Here is a 12,542-nt window from a genome sequence, read left to right on the forward strand (position 1 = left end):
TTTTCCCCACTGGTTTGAAGGGGCAACAAATAAAGGCCACTCCTCGGGCCTGTCCAATCCCAGATTGGGGCTTCTCAGTAAAGACTATTTATAGCTCTGATTATTGCAGCAAGGTTATGCAACTGCTGCGTGGGGCAGGCAGGACAGCTGTCCCGAGCACTTGCCGGGTGAGTGACCGTCTGACCGTCTTCTGGCTGCTTCCTGTTGGCTTAGGAGACAACAGAAGAAGGTGGATTTGTTTGTCCATTGAGCAACCTGCCATTGCCCTGCCTGTGACCGCCTGTCTCCCTTTAAACATTAACAATCTCTTAAAACATTTGGGTTTTGTGCCCAAGGCCGAGGGGATCCCAAGAGAAAGAGGAACAGAAAAGGGGAGGAGGAGGAAAGAAGGGAGCGGGGAGGAAGGGAGAGAGAGTGTTCCCTGCGTCAACAATTTATTCATTCCACAAACATTTCTAAGTGTCCATGGTGACCCAGACATCATGGGAACTTCAGGGTTCCAGAGCTGAGTAGAACACAACTCCCATCCTTAGGGATTCACCATCCAGTAGAGGAGAAAGACGTCAAGACAGAAGACAGAAGGGAAAGGAAAAGCTCAATGCTGTGCCTTCAACTTAGCTTCTCCATTTTTTGGAGAAGGGTTAATAGGGGAAGCAGAGAGAGAGATGAGAGACCAGAGTTTCTAGGGCCTTTATCTCCAGAGCAGAGGGTCTCAAACCTTAGTGAGCAAAGACTGATCCAGAAGACTTGTTGGAGGCATAGCTTCCAGTTCAGCGAGCCATTTCAGCAGATTGGAGGTGGGCCCAGGGCTCTGCATTTTCCCAGCTCTCTGGGGGGTCCAGATGCAGGTAGTCTGTGATCACAAGGGGATGCTGCTCTTCCATAGTGGGCCTGGAGAACCAGTAGTGGCAACTGCCTGGCCCCAGAGCTGCCAGCCATGGGGCGGGTCCACCAGAGACTGATGGAGGAAAGAGGAAGACGAAAGGGAAGGGAACAGGGAACCTCAGAGAGGATTAGGGTGGGAAATGGAAAAAGAGAAAATCCAAGGTGTGCAAAAGAGAAAAGGGATGCCTCTCTAAGGAGGCCAGCGAGTATTAGCGGAGGTGCTAGGGCCACTCAGACTGACTGATGTCCATGTGTTAGCCACGGACATTGAAAGATTTTTGGTCTTTCAAACTCGAGGACTTGCCTAACCAAGCACAGAGCAAAGAACAGAAAGCTGACTTTGCTAGATGCTTGGGCATCAATATCACGTGGAACCAGCCTTTTCTTTGATACCTCTTGCGTTTCTTGCAGATCCCCTGCCTGCAGCACGTGCTGATCTCCAAGGGTGAGGCTGGATGAAGCCAGGGGCTATGGAAAAGGAGACTGTTTCAGAGGACTTGACACCATCTTCAGTAATTTCTCTGGTTCTTGGCAGCTCCATTTGGCTGCGTCCCTACCCTGCATAACCCTCCCAGCTAGTCTACTCCAGGGCAGCGTCCAGCTGGTGACCTGAGAGGGCAGCAGCGCACCAGTCTCCATGAAGGTTGAGCTCCGATGGCCAATAGCAATTTCCACCTTGTGGTCTACAACTCTTCATCCCGACTGCATGGAGGTTGGTCTCTCTGTTCAGCTGGATTTAGGCCACCATCTGAGCCCCCGGGGTACGTTTTGTCTGACCCTGGCACCATTCGGTTCTTCTACAGCATCAGGTACGATGTTCCTATTTAGTTCAACCCCATTCCTAAGGCGCGTTTCCACTCCTCCACTCCTTTCCAAATGGACATCTCCTCCCTCATTCTCTCTCTTTTTTTTAAAATTTTATAATATAAATATGTATTAAAAATAGAGACGGAGTCTTGCTATGTTACCCAGGCTGGTCTCGATCCCCTTGGCTCACGTAATCCTCTCACCTCAGACTCCGTAAGTGTTAGGATTACAGGCATGAGCCACCTCATCTGGTCTGCTCCGTCATTCTTTAAGCGTCTGCTCTAGCGTTACCTTCCCTGTGAATTCTTTCTTTCCTTTTTGCCATTTGGAATCCTTTTTATTTTATTTATTTAATTGACAAATAATAACTGTACAAATTTATGGGGTGCATAGTGATCTTTTGATACATAGAAGGTATAGTGATCAGATCGGGATAATTAGCATATCTGTCACATCAAACATTATCATTTCTTTGTGTTAGAAATTTTCAAGATCCTCCTTCTAGCTCTTTGAAACTATATGTTTCTATTAACTACAGTCATCCTACAGTGCTATAGAACACTAGACCTTACGCCTCCTATCCAGCTGTAATCTTGTATCATTTAGCAAATCTCCCTGTTCATCTTCCCTTGTCCCATTTGAAGTTCTTATCACGTGGTACTGGCACTCTGTTTGGGTATGCGCCACCCATTTTACTGCAGGTTCCAGGGATCTAGTCTCATGGAGGTCCCCGGGGCAGAATGATTAGGAACTCAGGCTAAACTAATTCAGAATCTCAGCACTGTCACCTGTCAGCTGTGTGACCTCAGGCACGCTACTTCATCAACCTACTCTCAGTTTCCTTACCTATAAAGTGGACAAACAATTGTACTTACTATTAAGGTTCAATGTAGTTACTATTAAGGATATAACTTGGTCCAGCACCTGGAACATTGTAGCTCTCAATAAATGTTTGTTCTTCTCATTATACATATGCATATCCTTGCTTTAATCTCTGTGGATTTAATACAGAGTGGATGCTCAATCACGTTTATGGGATTAGCAGTTAAGATATGTACCTGTATCGCTGCGTCTGTCCACTAGTATATTTTAAGAAGGAATGGGCAATTCGATATATCTGTTCATAGATCAGTATTTTATGGTGTTTCCTCTATGCCAGCATTGGTTCAGAGTGGAATTATCTACCCAAGCTCGGGCAGGTCCATCAATCGCTCTTTTTTTGTGTCCGTTGCTTCTGAGTGCCTTTCTCACTTCTGTTCCCATCCTTATATTTGCTGCCCTGTTTCCGAAGGAGCAGATCAGAAAATGGGGCCTTTTTAAAAGGACCTTAAACTGAGCCTGAGTTGTCTAGAGGAAAACAGCAAAAGAATTCTATCAAGTCTGTTGTAATTTGAATTCCCCCTTTCCCCTATCAATTTCCACCGTGTGAAATGAGGTGGGAGGAAGTAAATACACTCTGCAGTCCCTGTCAATCGCAGTGGTCTGTGATCTTTTTTGTCCATGGGGGCACTTTTAGCTCAGCAAGGTAAAGCAACATTAGCAAACAAACACAATTTAATGACTAGTTCTGGCTCTCTGATAAGGATACTCTCAAAAAGAAAACAGGTGCAACCTCTACTGTTTGCCCAATTTGCCGCTTGTCTTTGCACTTGCCTGGAATTACTAGAGGCTGTTTGCCTGGCTGAGCTGAATGTCTAGAAACCTGATTTCTGCCCCTTTGAGTTCAGAAATTTTGAGAAAAGATAACAAGAGTGGACTGAGCTCAGAAGGAACTAAGCTTTTCTTAGAGATTTTAGTCAAATAACAGAAGTTTAAACATGAAGAGGAAATGTTTGGTAAAATAGGTGAAAAACCAGTAGCAAATCGTATACTACCTTTACCTCTCTTCCAGGAGAACCTGGCTACAAGTCCCTGCCTTTACCATGGAGGCTGAAGGTGTGGGGAGGGACTTCAGCCTTCTCCTCAGCCCTGCCCTTACTCTGAGACAAGGAGCACCCCTGGCACCGCAGTGAGATCTCTGCCCTGCCAGCAGGCAGAGCCCAGGCACAGTCCTTTGCCCCATCTCTTCTTCCCTCTACTATTCAAGGTGGCTTACTTTGAATCCATTCTTTCTGTCAGGCCATTGTTCCTTATCCTCATTAAATCTATGTTTCTTTAGAAAAGCATTTTAAAAAAATTTACATGTATGACTTGTATTAGTCCATTTTGCATTGCTAAAAAGAAATACCCAGGACTAGGTAGTTCATACAGAAAAGAGGCTTATTTTGGCTCATGGTTCTTCAGACTGTGCAACAAGCATGGTGCCAGCATCTGTTTTGGGGGAGGCCTCCGGAAGCTTTTACTAATGGCAGAAAGTGAAGGGGGAGCAGACGTGTCACACAGTGAGAGTGAGAGAGAGAGGGAGGAGGTGTCAGGTTCTTGTTAACCATCAGATATCAATAACTAATAGAGTGAGAACTCACTCATCACCAAGGGAACCAAGCCATTCATGAGGGGTCCACCCCCATGATCCAAACACCTCCTGCCAGGCCCCACCTCCAACACTGGGGTCACATGTCAACATCAGATTTGAAGGGGACAAACCTCCAAACCATATCATATCTCTTCCCCTAAAGAGATTATACTTGGCAGCCACTTACCTAGGCCTGTCCCACCACCCCCAGCCAGCCAGCACCAGCTCTGGCCCCTACCTCTTCCCACTGATCCTGATTGACTGCTGGCAGTTGGTGGCATGCTTTCCTGTGTCTTAACATCAAATTCAGAGACACTACAGTGAAAGTCAGTCCCTAAATGAACCATCCCCTCAATGAATGTTCCCTGGACATCATTTACAAGCCATTAGGCACTACGGGAGGCCCATAGGTAGGAAGGGCCATGGGATCCAAGGGAAGAAGCAACTAGCTCTGCCTTGGGGAGCTGGGGAGGGTTTTGCAGGTAGAGAAAGGAAAGAAGGACAGCCAGGAACAGAATGCAGGGTGGGTATGTTGAGGGGTGAGAAGCGGAGGAAGTGTGACCTATTCAGGAAATGGGAGGTCGTTCCGAGGAGCTGGAACACAGCGTGCAGGGAAAGTGATGGGAGATGACGTCGTGAAGGGATGTAAAGGCATTTGGACTTGCTCCTGTTGGCGATGGGATAATCATCAGGTGCCCCAGCAAGGAGCTGAAAAACAAGAGTTTTAGGTCTTCCCATTTAAATTAACCTGTTCAGTCAGCACGCTAGGGGTATTCAAGTAATTAGAAATGAACCTTGAGAAGGGATGGTGGAGAAAACGCCCCCAGGGCAAGCAGTAGGTGTGCTTTCAACTCGTGGAAACTGCTGTAGAAAGTGGGATCCAATTATCCCAAATCTTCACCTTACTGGAACCAACTGACATACACCTTGCAGGAACCAAGCTTGTTTTATTGCACTCCTAGAATACAATTGACTCAGCCACCTCCAACTCCTGTCATATTCCACATTTACTTTATGCACATAGATTTACTATATTTACATATTCACCATATTTATCATACTATGATAAATAGTAGTAAAGTTCTTTGTAACACACAGAGTGTTCTACAAATAGATTGATAATTTGTATTGTAGCTTTCCATGGGTGTGCTGAGAGGATCTAGCCAGAATGCATATTGCGCAGATACCCGCCTCTGAGAAATTTCTCCCTTCAACTTTACTATAAAGCAGAAATATGGAAGTAAGAAGAGATGGGCACAGCCAATCCCATCAGCCAACTCCAATTTGGTGACCGATATTGTGATTGTTCCAAATTATAACCCTAAGGCAGTGAAGTTAAAGTGTGTTTTGTGGAAGCAGGACTTTTGCCTGGGCGTGGTGGCTCACACCTGTAATCCCAGCATTTTGGAAGGCCGATTATGGGTGGATCACTTGAGGTCAGGAGTTCAAGACCAGAATGGCAAACATAGTGAAACCCCATCTCTACTAAAAATACAAAAATTAGCCAGGTGTGGTGGTGTCTGTAATCCCAGCTACATGGGAGGCTGAGGCAGAAGACACACTTGAACCCAAGAAGCAGAGGTTGCAGTGAGCCAAGATCGCGCCACTGTACTCCAACCTGGGTGACAGAGCAAGATTCTGTCTCAAATAAATAAATAAATAAATAAATAAATAAATAAATAAATAAATAAATAAAAGCAGGACTTTGGAGAGCCTTTCATATACTGAGAATTCAATGGTCACTGAGAATTCAAAGAAGGTTATTTGAATCCAGCATTTCTCAAGGTTGATTTGACAACCAAATCTCCTATTTCCGGGTCCACATTGCCTGGAGGCCCTCCAAGATACTCAAGAAATAGTAGAGTCTGTGTCCTATATTTCAAAAGGAAAATGTTCATTTCTGGGGGAAGCTGTAGGTAACCTGTAATGTGGGAACTAGTCCAAGAGGCAGCACCAGAAGCTGCAGCCGCGGAAAGCCAGCAGCTCCCCGTCTCTGCGGTCGATCCTTACCCTGTAGCCTTGGGTCTGGTCTGAGAAGCTTCCTCTGATGTTCTTAGCTAAGACCTGCCCTACTTCCCACCTGCCTCACCCCACGTGACCATCTTTTTATTACCACCCCTGACTCGTAGTCTTATCCCTACCTCCTTAGTATTCCCTTTGCTTGATGTTTGTAACCCTGACCTGGGGCTTATTGTAAGAGCTCAGGGAGAAGGACCAAGGCTACCTTGATAATATTCTCTCATTAATGTAACACCGGCTTATGAAATATCTCTATTCTATTCTATTCATTTTATTTTTGAGACGGAGTCTCACTCTGTTGCCTAGGCTGGAGTGCAGTGGCGTGATCTCGGCTCACTGCAAACTCCATCTCCTGGGTTCAAGCGATTCTCCTGCCTCAGCCTCCTGAGTAGCTGGGATTACAGGCATCCGCCACCACACCAGGCTAACTTTGTATTTTTGATAGAGATGTTGCCCAGGCTGGTCTCAAACTCCTGAGCTCAAGTGATCCGCCCGCCTCAGCCTCCCAAAGTGCTGGGATTATAGGAATGAGCCACTGCGTCCGGCCCACTTTCTTCATGTTTTTAAGTTGTTGTTTGTTTCTATTGTGGGTGGGAGGTTCTTTTAGGACTCCTTTTGCTCTGTGATCTACGTCTCATAGTCAGTAATTATTTTCTTAATTTTATGCGTGCTCCCTAGGGTATAATCTGGTTTTCAATCTTCATGTCGTGTCTGTCTTGTTTTCACCTCTGATGCTTTTGGTTGTCTTCATTCGAAGGCAAGGAGAAACCTTCGTTTGTTTTTGCTTTCGCTTTTATGATTAATAACATGTAATTCTTTTTTTAGTGTGACGTTTTCAGAATTACTCGCACAAAGTGCTCTTCACAAGCGGTTGTGGTGCAGAAAGCAGCAGTGAACGGGAGCGCTTTCCCCTTTGTACTGGGGAGAGCTAGGTTTTCCTGGTCTGGCCCCTTTGGGGTTTTGGTTCCTAGGCTTCTGACTCTAAAGACACTCCTGAGTTCTCTTTGTAAAGCAAAAAGACAGCTGATTTCTGAAATCACATGATACATTTTAAGTAATTCAATCCCAAACTGCGTTTGAATAAGAAACCATCCTCCAGCTTCAAGCTTTCCCTCCATCAGCATTACTTTTTATTCAAGTTAAAAATGTCCTCCTGGCTTCCCCTCCCTCTACTAGAATTCTTGTTCACTTTCAAAAGCCCCATTTTACTTTGTTTGTTTGTTTGCTTGTTTTATTTTGTTTTGTTTAGAGACAGAGTCTCGCTCTGTCGCTCACACTGGAGTGCAGTGGTACCATCTTGGCTCACTGCAACCGCCACCTCCCTAGTTCAAGTGATTCTGCTGCCTTGGCCTCTGGAGTAGCTGGGATTACAGGCACGCCACACCTGGCTAATTTTTGTATTTTTAGTAGAGATACAGGTCTCCCCATGTTGTCCAGGCTGGTCTTGAACTCCTGATCTCAAGTGATCCGCCCACCTTGGCTTCCCAAAGTGCTGGGATTACAGGCATAAGCCACCACGCCTGGCCCATTTTACTTTAAATAATATAATTTCTTCTATTCTTCCAGGCGTTCACCTGGCTCCTAGGGCTTTTGTGCTGTAGGCCTATATTTCCAGCTACTTTTGGAAAAAATCTCTCTGGAGGCTCGATGAGCTTGTCACATCAGCCTGCCCAGAGGTAAAGCACATTTCTCTGCCCTCACGTGCCTCTCCCTTGCTGTCTTTAACTTAATCAAGGCCCGTAACACCCTCTACAATGCTGAGCAAGCTCAGATCCTCCTAGTCTTCATGGCATCCTTCTTTTTCTTTTTCCATTCGTCTAATCTGATTGAATTTAAATTTTGCACATTTTGCATTAGTAATTCTCTTGCATGAATCTCTTTCTCTTCCTCCCTTCTGCCATCACTGGCTCTTGTCCTCTCTTTACTGGACTGTAGAATAATCTCTTTGGTGGTCTTCCTGTGGTCTTCCCTTCCCCTCCACTAAATCTACTCTCTATTCAGTATCAAGAAAGACTTAATCAGCAGTGAATACTCTCCACCCAGCCCTTGACCCATTGTCAGTCTCTGGCATTAGATCCTCTCCAGTAGGGCAAAGTGGAACTGCAGCCAGCTCATGCCTTCAAGAGAAGGACTGAAGATCATTGTGTGCCTAAACCAAGTAAGTCTAACTGCTCCTTCACCAGCTCACCCAAAACTATAGGGGCTTTCTACAGTCACATTCCCATGGCTCTGGGAGTTCCTCCAGACTTGAACTCTGGTTTGGCTTCCCCAGTTTATATCCTATGTTTCATACCAAGGTCTTCCCACTTTGCCTGTCCTACAAGAAGTAGCGGCCAGGTTGGACTTTCTGATAAGTTTGGAGATTGCTTCTTGGCTGACCCTTGGTACCTTGTTCTACTAGCCACAGCTAAGCTCCACAAAGCCTAGGTGAGTGGGACACTGCAACCCAGCCCAGACCCAACACTATGGCCTTCTACCAGTTGAGCATGGGATCAAGATGAGACTTCTAGTGCCAATACTAAAGACTATGAGGTTTGCAAGGTGAAGTTCACTGGCAACCTCTTATAGTCCATAACAAATATTTCTAGTTTGTTCATTCATTGAGTCATCCAACAAGTATTTATAGAGCAACCGTCAAGTGCCGTATACATTCCATGGTGTTAGGGATATAGCAGGGAAAATGTCAGACAAGCTTTCTACTCATAGAATCCATATTCTACTATTGGAGGAAAAGAGACAGCACATATAGCATCAGTCATTGTCAATGATCTTAAATGTCTGAAGACAATTAGCTTTACAAGATGTAAGTGACTGAGAGGGAAGGGCTATTTTAGACAAAATGCTCAAGGAATTAGCTCTGGGAATATGATGTTTAAACAAAGATCTGAATGACAAGAAGAAGCCAGCATGCCAATTTTGGTGGGCAGAGTATACTGGGTAGAGAGACCAGCACAAGTGCAAAACTCTAAAGTGGGAATGAACCTGGATGAGTCTGAAGGATGGGAAAAAGAATAATGTGGCTGGATTTGATGAGCAAAGAGGTGAATAAGAGGAAAAATTAAATCAAACAGGAAGACACAGACTAGATCATATAAGGCCTTGGTAAGTGATATGGTTTGGCTGTGTCCCCACCCAAATCTCATCTTGAATTGTAGTTCCCATAATTCCCACTGTTGTGGGAGGGACCCAGTGGGAGATAATTGAATCATGGAGGTGATTACCCCATGCTGCTGTTCTCATGACAGTGAGCGAGTTTTCACGAGATCTGATGGTTTTATAAGTTTTATAAGGGGTTTTCCCCACTTTTGCTCGGCACTTCTCTCTTGCCTGCCACCATGTAAGACATGCCTTTGCTTCTCCTTCTCCTTCTGCCATGATTGTGTGGCCTCCCACCCATGTAGAACTGTGAGTCCATTAAACCTCTTTTCCCTTATAAATTACCCAGTCTCAGATATGTCTTTCTTAGCAGCATGAGAACAAACTAATACAGTAATTTGCATAAGACATTTGCCCTTCCCTTTGAAAGCAATGGGAAGCCATGCTCTGTATACTCAGAATAAGAGTGAGATTGGAAAGCATGGTGATTGAAGACCTATTGGGAGTGAAGACTTGAGCCGTGAAGGAGAGAGTGACTGCAAAGTTTCTCAGGTATCTGCAACTGGGGATGATATCTAGATGGGATGCCTGGGCCCTGGGGCTAGTGAGGAGTTCAAAGAAGAAGGAGCAGAAGTGGATTCAGGAGAGAGTGAGCAGAGACTCAATGTTCTGTAAGTAAGTGCTCCTACAGGGGAAGGGTTAGAGAGGTCAGTAGAGGGGCCCAGGATTCCAGGAAGCTGGAGATTCCAGCTCTAAGACATGCTATTATAGCCTCAAGACAGATGCACAATTATAGCTTGCAGCAATGGAGTGATTTTGAAGAAGCAAAAATACTCAGTGCAATGGACTGAATGTTAGTGTCCTTCCAAAATTCATATGTTGAAACCCTAACCTACTATGTGATAGGATTAGGAGGTAAAGCCATTGGGAGGTAATGAGGGTGGAGTTCTCAGGAATAGGATTGGTGCTCTTATCATCGGGACCCCAGATAGCTCTCTCGCCCTCACTCCACCACGTGAGGATACAAGAAGTTTGCAGTGTGCAATCTGGAAAGGGCCCTCAACAGAACCTGACCATGCTGATACTTTGATCTTGGACTTCCTGGCTCCAGAACTGGGAGAAATAAATTTCTGTTGTTTGCATGTCACCCAGTCTATGGGGTACTTTGTTGTGGCAGCCCAAATGGGCCAAAACACCCACATTCATCACTAGCAGGCCCTGGACACATTACCCTATTGATTCTCAGCTCCGCTCTCTTGCATCGTGGGCACCCTAAAACAGACACATATGTAAAAATACATGTAAAAATGGCACCCTGATATGTATGCAGGGTGGGCCCCAGGTGTGCCTAGCATGCTAACAGTATAAATCCCGGCCTCAGGCAAATGGCCTTCTTGACCTTCCAAAGAACTAATAAGCAGCCCTCCTTTGAGAAGGCCTTTCTCCTTTCATGATTGTTCCTTTTCTTGCATGGTAGATTTTACCTTTGCTAATATGCAATGGTTAAAAAAAGAAAAAAATGAAAGGAAAAAAAGCAACCCTACCAAATAGAAAGGACTTTGAAAGTGTGAAGACTGCTCAGTTCTCTGACAAGCCCTGTTGCCTCAGTCCACAGTGAGGCACTGGAATAAAATTAGGACTGTATGAAGGATGAATGGGTCCAGTCTGTCTCCTGCAGAGCCCTGCCGTGTGGACAGGGCCAGAGTCATCACTTGGTTCATAAGCTGGAATAGAGCGCCTTTCATTCAGAGTTCCCAGGACACTTCACAGCTGCTAAAATGATCCTAAGCAAATATTTGTAGCCACACAATACAGGTGGGAATATGGAGGTACCAAGAAGAAAAAGGATTGGCCAAAACCCGCGGAGTCAACTCCAGAGGTAGGACCAGAAGCCAGGACCTGAGCCAGTTCAGGGCTCTGTCATCAGGATCAGGCCTGGGAAAGGAGGGTGGGATTTCATGACTAAGAAGAGTGGTGATCAAACAAATTTGGGGGGTCCACAGTAACAGCTGGCTGTGAGCCCACTGATTCCTAATCCAGTGCCACTTAGGCAAGTGTGTTCGGTGCCTTGGTGACCTGCAGCTCTCAGTGGCTAGAGAGCTTTAATAATTCAAGGCCTCTGATTAGACTGACAGTGTCTGGTAGAGTGAGATGTGCTGTTGAGTGTTTTCTGTGTTCCAGACAAATTCACTTACAGTTTCAGTTAAGCCCATTTCTTGTATACTGGGCCCCAAAAGGCAAACGCACAAAACGGGCCTGTGATTGTGCTGCCAAGACAAGGGTGAGCACAAGATAGTCTGCCTACCAGAGGCTGTAGGCTGGAGTCCAGGTTGAGACTTGAAGTCAAGATAAAAAAGTGTGCTTGAATATGGTCTTTCAGGGTGGAGACTGCCACATTCTTGTCACTATTGATCTTCAAATAAACAAAACTCCAATAAAATGTTATCAGTTGGAATCAATTGGAATCGATTTGCTGGATGGCAGGCAAGGCAGAAAGGATTTGGGAGGGAGGAAAAGAAAGAGAGAAAAGAAGCTGGGCTTCAGGACCCATGACAGGCTGCCACCAACACAGCGCTGTCACCCCATGTGGTCCTCCCAAGGGCTTCTCCCAAGGCTTGGATCTAAACAGAGGCCTCCCCCAGATGCCAGAAACTCCACAGAGCTTCAGGGCTCATCGAAAACCTCCCACATGGCCTTGGAGACGTCAGCGGCCATTCTGGCAATACAGACTATACAAATTCAAATGCCAATGCCTCCATTGCTAGCTGCGGGATCTTGGGCAAATCATATCATCTCTTAGTGTCTCATTTCTCTGGGCACAAATAGCCTGTACCTGACAGGGTTGTGAAGTAAGAAGCTGATAGAGTGAAGAAGCACTTAGCACACAGCTGGCCTGCAGCAAGAGCTCAAAGCATCAGTCTTTATTCTTATGATTATGCGCCAAGCTTAGGGCACCTCAGAGCTTACTAATTTCCACTCCCTCTTCAGTGCAGATCCAAATTCACTCTTGGGTCCAATTTAACTTGGCAGTTACACATAAGACCTAATTCCCAAATTAAAGAGCTTTGGACAAAAGTCCACCTTTGATGGCAAGTGAGGAAGGAAGCCAGGCAGTGTTGACAAGTCCTTCATCACTGACACTTTGCTCAGCATCAGTCAAAGCTGGCCCTGGGTAAAACCGAGAGACAGGCCAAATTTGCTGTCATTGAGCTGCACCTCTCTAGCGCTTACCATCCCAGGATTTATGAGCCCCACAAGGGCTGGGGCGTTAGCACAGCCTGTC

The 12,542-nt window shown here is 45.6% G+C and overlaps 1 long non-coding RNA gene across 3 annotated transcripts in view; it reads left to right on the top strand.

The window, feature by feature from the left end:
• Positions 1 to 436: 436 nt before the first annotated feature.
• LOC104004250 (uncharacterized) overlaps positions 437 to 12,542 on the top strand; it is a 95,865-nt gene continuing 83,759 nt past the window's right edge. For all 3 annotated transcript variants that reach the window (XR_008536610.2, XR_010159405.1, XR_008536611.2), the window contains exons 1-2: positions 437 to 797; positions 1,297 to 1,694. This is a non-coding gene — a long non-coding RNA (uncharacterized LOC104004250). The remainder of the gene's footprint in view (positions 798 to 1,296; positions 1,695 to 12,542) is intronic.

The sequence above is a fragment of the Pan troglodytes genome, chromosome 7 (genome assembly GCF_028858775.2).
Source record: "Pan troglodytes isolate AG18354 chromosome 7, NHGRI_mPanTro3-v2.0_pri, whole genome shotgun sequence".
Taxonomy (NCBI): domain Eukaryota; kingdom Metazoa; phylum Chordata; class Mammalia; order Primates; family Hominidae; genus Pan; species Pan troglodytes.